Genomic DNA, 6916 nt, shown 5'->3' with positions numbered 1-6916 from the left:
TGGACCATGTTTCAAAATAAAGAGTAAAAAATAGGTCTGCGGGTGTTGCTTGGAAGTAGAATGCCCCTGGGCTCCATCCCCAGTACCACAAAAAATAATAATAATAAAATAAGGCTGAGATTATAGCTCAGAGGTAAAATGGCCCTGTGTTCAATCCCTAATGCCACAAAATTTTTTTCTAAAAAGGGGGCTGGAGGTATAGCTGAGAGGTACAATGCCCCCGGGTTCAATTCCCCATACAAAAAACAAAAACAAAACAACCCTCCTTTCTAGAATCCTCATAAAGCATAGGGCAGGGCCGGCACAAGGCCTGCAAGCCTGCTGCAGCCTCCGTTTCCAGCTAACAGCAGGGAGACATAAATCCTACTTAGAGGCGAGCCTCGAGGGGCTCCTGAAGCCCGGGGAAGTCAGAGATACACAGGGCTGCTTCGCCCTCCTGCACACGTAAGCTGGATTTTCTTCAGTAATCCAGGCCCTTCACGGAAAAATCAAGATCCAGGAAACCGTGCAGCAGGATCATCACACACACACACACACACACACACACACACACGCACACGCACACACCTGAGAAGTCTGCTAGTCAGGCTGCGTCAGGCACAACTTGGGCAGGGTTTCAGCAGCGCACGTTGGAGGCTGTGGGGTTTTTACACACACACTTTTCAACAAGCTTCCACTGGAGTCCCCGGGGCTCTGCTAATACCCATCAACCCTCAGACAGAACCTTTTATTTCCTAGTTAAGCCTGGAAGGAAAGAAAAAGGTGAATTTGCAGGGACTTAGGTGCACAGGAGCCCAGCCCCTCGAGGTTCCCTTGACACAGGCCTTTGTTTGTTCATCATGGTTCACTGGCCCTTGTTTAGGAGTCGTGGAATTTGGGAATTGGAAGCAGAGAACCTTATATTGAAAAAATAAACCTCCCCTCCATGGCAGGAGGAAGAGTGATCATCCAGCCTCCTTTGGAACATTCCAGAAAAGGGGCGGGTTGGCCCCCTTTTTGGGTGTGGGCATGGTACTGGGAATTGAACCCAGAGACATTCTATCTCTGAGCTACAGCCCCAGACCTATTTTATTTTTATTTTGAAACAGGGTCTCACTAGGTTGATGAGAGTTTCACAACATGCCGGGGCTGTCCTTGAGCCTGTGATCCTCTTGTCTCAGCCTCCCAAGTAGTGGGATGACAGGTGTGCACTACACGCCTGGCTGTCACCTTTTTTTGTGGTACTGAACCCAGGGGCATTCTACCTCTAAGCTACACCTCCAGTCCTTTTTAGTTTCTTTCTTTCTTTCTTTTTTTTTTTTTTTTTTTTTTGCAGGTCTGGGGATGAAACCCAGGGGCATTCGACCTCCGAGCTACACCCCCTGCCCTGTTTTTATTCTTTATTTTGAAACAGGGTCTCACTACATTGCAGAGGGCCTCACTAAGTAGCTGAGGCTGTCCGCAAATCACGATCCTCCGGTCTCAGCCTCCCGAATGCTGGACCACACCTGGCTCCTTTTTATTTTCTATTTTAAAACAGAGTCTCACTATGTTGCTGAGGCTGTCAAACCTACAATCCTCCTGTCTCAGCCTCCCAAGGACTGGGATTGCAGGTGGGAAAGCAGGACTTGCTCCAAGTCTACACCCTGTGGTGTGCACCTGACGCTCATGCCCGTGGGAATTGACCATGCTCTATCAGCCATGGATTGGGGCTGGCATTGTGCCAATAGCTGCCAGTCTGGAACATGGCTAAGCCAGGCTTGGCTGGCAGCCCTGAGAGTTCGCCAATGCTTGTTACGCAGAACGAGCTGACAGATGCACCTCAGCTCTGCTTACACGCAAGCTGCTCTTTCCCAGCGGGGCTCACTTGGGGACAGTGACTTTTGTCTGTGGTACCAACAGTTGCCTCTTCCCCACCAGTGGGCCAGACCGCCACGTGACCCAGAACGAGGCCGGCCGGCTGGATCTGGCTGCCCCTCAGCTATCCTGTGACAGCCTTCAGGTCTCCCCAGATATCTGCTGCCCCTTAGGTGTTGAGGAGTTCCCAGATAAAAGGAAGACACGGCCATGGCCCGAGGGTGTGTGTGTGTGTGTGTGTGTGTGTGTGTGTGTGTGATGCCCGGGATGGAACCCAGGGACATCAACCTCTGAGCTACACCCCCAGCCCCATTTTTGTTTTATTTTGAAACAGGGTCTCATTAAATTGCAGAGGGCCTCACAAGGTTGCTGAGGCTGGCCACAGACCTGCAATCCTCCTGTTTTAGCCTTCCAAGTACTGGGGTTACAAACATGCACCACCACAACCAGCTAGAAGACCCTATTTCAAAAAATAAAAAATAAAATAGAGCTGGGTGAGGTAGTGCACGCCACTAATCCCAGTACTTAAGAGGATGAGACTGCAAAATCGCAGCTTTAAGGGCAGCTTCAGCAAGTAGTGAGACTCTCATTAACCTAACGAGAACCTGTTTCAAAATAAAAATAAAATAGGGCTGGGGACGTAGCTCAGAGGTAGAAAGCCCCTGGGCTCAGTCCCTAGTACCACACAGACATACAAAACAATTCTAGCCGGGCATGGTAGTGTACGCTTGTAATCCCAGTATTTGGGAGGCTGAGACAGGAGGATCGCAGCCTCAGCTACTTGGTGAGGTCCTTTGCAACTCAGTGAGATCCTATTGAGGAGATAGAAAGGAAATAGGCAGATAGGGAAAAGGCCTTGGTAGAAAAAAGTTAATTTCCTGAGTTTCCTGAGGGGCGACAAGTACCTGAAACTCCAAAGGCTCAGAGATAAGAAGGATCAGAGCTTCACAAGGCCATCCTGAGTTTCCTAATCAACAAACCCACAGAGCAAGTCTGGCATTCCTGAAAGGAGATCCTTCAAAGAACTTGCAAATGTCCTATGCAAATTCTCCTTGGAATCCCAAAGTCACCCTAACCACAAATGGACTTGCAAGCGGTCAGGCATCGGCCAGTCGGATGGCAAAGCGGGGACTTTCCCGCTCGGGACCCTCTCCCCTTTTGGGGAGCTGTTCTCTCTCTCGCAGGTCGTGCTGGCCCTGAGAGAAGGCAGAGTGCATCTGAGGGCACGTGACTCGGGCGACTCTCAAGTAGTGACCTAAAGGTCTCTGCTGGACACCATGGCTGGCCAGGCCCCTAGGGGTGATCTGCACCTCTTTTCTGGCAGATCGCGTGGACTCTGGGAGAAAGTAGTTTGCAACTGATGGGCACTTGGCTCAGGCGACACTCGGGTAGTGACGGAGTAGACAAGAACTCGCCGGGGTTTTCTCTCAAGAAACCCCCGTTTTACTATTTCAAAATAAAGAATAAAAAATAGGGCTGGGGGGTGTAGCTCGGAGGTAGAATGCCCCTGGGTTTTATCCCCAGTACTACAAAGAAAAAAACATAAACATATATAAACATGTATGTGTTTATAAAGTAAAACATGTATATAAAGTAAAACCTGGCTGGGGATGTAGCTCCGGGGTGTAATGCCCTTGGATTCAACCCCCAGTACCAAAAAGTGTTGCGTTGAAATGTGTTTGGTGTGTGTGAGAGGAGAAGTAATTCCCCCACCACAACCACACAAACAGGAAAACAGAGAAAAACCCACGGATTCTTGTTCTGAGCTAAGTATAAATACACATTAGCCCGAACTCTTGCTGAAGATTTAAAGAAGTTTATTAAAAGATGGAAATACAGAGAACAGGAACAGCTCCACACTAGACTGGCATGGAGGGACGGCTCGAGTGAGTACACCAAAGGGATTACGCGTGGACCGGACTTTTTTTTTTTTTGGTGGTACTGGGGTTCCTGAGCCCTTCTACTTCCGGGCTACACTCCCAGACCTATTTTTACATTTTTATTTGGAAACAGGGTCTCCTAAGCCAGCGCGCACGGCTGGCTTCGAACCTGCGCGATCCTCCTGTCTCCGCCTCCCAAGCGCGGGGATGACAAGTGTGCGCCACCACGCCCGGCCTGGACCGGACTTTTTATACCCATGATCTCCATCTTGTTTACGTAATTCTGACTAGTGAACATGCCTGTAAGGTACCTCCCCTTAACCCTGTAAGGTACCTCCCCCAACCAGGTGTGGCAAGGTCAAACCCCGCCCCATTCTCCCTAGATCCTCCTGTGGATCTCTTTAGAGAGCAGAAGTCCTAGCTCTCCTCTGTTGACTTGGTAATTATTTTGAGCTAGGTTAATTTACATTGGAATAACTGCCTGTCTTAGGCAGAGGTCAAGTCCTTGCACAGATTTGCCCCTCACCCATGTCTGCTGCCATTTTGATACAACTATTTTTGAAATATCAAGCATCTTCTTTTGAAATACATTAATCATCAGAGCTTTCCCCAATCTTCCTAGGCCGTTCCCAATACTGGTACAAGAAGGAGGGGTGCAAGTGCGTGGCACGGCGCGGCCCTGGGCTGCGCTCCAAGGCAGCCCGCCCGCCCGCCCTCCTTTACGCGCTGGGCACTGCTGGGGCTCACCTTCACGACACCTTCCCTGTGTTGTCAAAATGTCCTCTCTTGCTTTGAAATAACAACCTTCTCCTGCCCCTGCTGCCCAAGAACTTCCCCCTGAGTCCTCCAGGCCTCAGAGGACAGATGAGAACGCAGGCTGTAAATCAGGAGCCCTCAGGACACTCAGTCCATTAATCCATCAAGGGAAGATTTGCTTCCTCTTAGCCTAGCGGGAGACCAGAAATCCTCTCAGAGCCTGGCGGGAGTCTCCGCATCACCTCTGATACAGCTGAGCACGTAGGGCTGTGACCCCGCGTGCTCCCTGGACAGAGCCTGCCCTGTGCCTCCTCAGCTGCAGTCAGGAAAATACCCCAAACCCAGCCACAGGGGCGTCACCAGGCGCTCTGGCCTGCGCCTGTCCCCAGCCTTTATTTGGGGGGAGGGGCTGATCCTGAGCTCCTCCAAGCAAATGGGCTGCCACCTGACCTATAGGATCAGGCAACCTTGAACACCAAGATTTCCTTGAAAGCCAGGCCCGCCTCTATCCTCTAGGGCTCAGCCTTGAGCCCAGGAGACAGGGACTCAGTCATCCCTATAGCTGGGCGTGGTGGTGCACGCCTTTAATCCCAGTACTTGGGGGGCTGAGACAGAAGGGTCCCAGGTTCACAACCAGTCTCAACTGCTGAGTGAGGCTCTAACTTTAGCAAGACCCTGATTCTAAATAAAAAATAAAATAGGCCTGAAGTGTAGCCCAGAGGTAGAAGGTGCCTGGGGCCTGGGTTTCATCCTCAGTACCAGAGAGGGAGGGGGAGAGAGAGAGAGAGAGAGAGAGAGAGAGAGAGAGAGAGAGAGACTATAAAATGGGTGGGCAGACAGATAGATGGATGAGCGGGTAGATGAGGGAATGGGCGGACCAATGGGTGGGGACATGGATGAATGAGTGGATGGATGGATGGATGGATGGATGGATGGATGGATGGATGGATAGACAGATGGTTATAAAGATGGGTGGATGGATGGATAGACAAGTGGATGGATGTGTGGATGTATGGATGGATGAATCAGTAGCTGGGTGGATGGATGGATGGATGGATGGATGGATGGTGGGTGGGTGGGTGGGTAAATGAATATATAAATAAATAAATGAGGCTCTGGCCAAGAAGCAGAATTTCTTGCCCATAATCTACTACTCATTGGTTTTGTAAATTTTTTTTTTTTTTCTGTCCTGGGGATGGGACCTATGAGCATTCTACCTCTAAGCTACACCTCCAGCCCTATTTTTTATTCTTTATTTTGAAACAGGGTCTCACTAAGTTTCGAGGGCCTCACCAAGTAGCTGAGGCTGGCAGCAAACCTGCAATCCTCCTGTCTCAGCCTCCCAAGTACTGAGATTACAAGCGTGCGCCACCACGCCCGGCTATAATCTACTTGTTAAATGGGGTGAGGGTAGTTCTTTTTCTACTCATCCTATAAAGTAGTTGTGAAAATAAAATTAGATAATGTAAATAAAAGTTATTTGGCTACCTATGCAGAACTATATTAGTAAAACAGTATCTTTGCCAGGTGGGGTGGTACATGTCTATAATCTCAGTACTTGGGAAGCTGAGATAGGAAGACTACAGGTTCATTCAAGACAGCAACTTAGTAAGACCCTATTTCAAAAATAAATAAATAAATAAATAAATAAATAAATAAATAAATAGGACTGGGGGTATAGCTGGAGATGGGATGCCCCTGGATTCAATCCTCAGTAACACACACACACACACACACACACACACACACACACACACACACAGAGCCAGGTATTGTGGCACATGCCTGTAATCCTAGTACTTGGGAGACTGAGATGGGAGGATCACAGGTTTAAGGACAGCCTCAGCAACTTAGCAAGGCTCTGTTTGAAAATAAAAAATAAAATAGGGCTGGGGTTGCTCAGAGGTAGAATGCTCCTGGGTTCAATCCACCAAGAAAAAGAGCAAGCAGCAAGAAGGAGAATAAGTAAGTGCATATTTTCACGTGCCTAGGAGAGCCCGTGGATTTGCAGTCATCTGGTATCCTCCAGAGGGACGCAGCGCTTCCGGGTCCCTCAGCGGTGGGACGCAGAGCAGTGGAGGCTCTGTCTGCAAAGACCCCTCCCCTAAGACAGGGGAGAGCACGCGGGCTTTTCTCTATAGCCCTGCCCCGGACGCCTTCAGTGAGAATGAGTCACCAACACTACTCAAAGCCCCGGCCGTGATGTCGATAAAATAACCAAGTCCCAGCCTGAGGAGCGCACCACTGACGCGTGACTTCCCGGAAACACGACCATCTAAAACAATATAGTGAACAGCCTCGCCACGCTTCTGCATTGAGACACTGGTGATCGATGCCTGACGGATGTTTTACCTACTGCAGCCATTATGTAAACACACACACACACACACACACACACACACACACACACACCACCCTCTCTCTCTCTCTCTCTCTCTCTCTCT

This window comes from Muscardinus avellanarius (assembly GCF_963383645.1).
Source record: "Muscardinus avellanarius genome assembly, chromosome: 16".
In the NCBI taxonomy this organism is placed as follows: domain Eukaryota; kingdom Metazoa; phylum Chordata; class Mammalia; order Rodentia; family Gliridae; genus Muscardinus; species Muscardinus avellanarius.
This window is presented reverse-complemented; position numbering follows the sequence as displayed.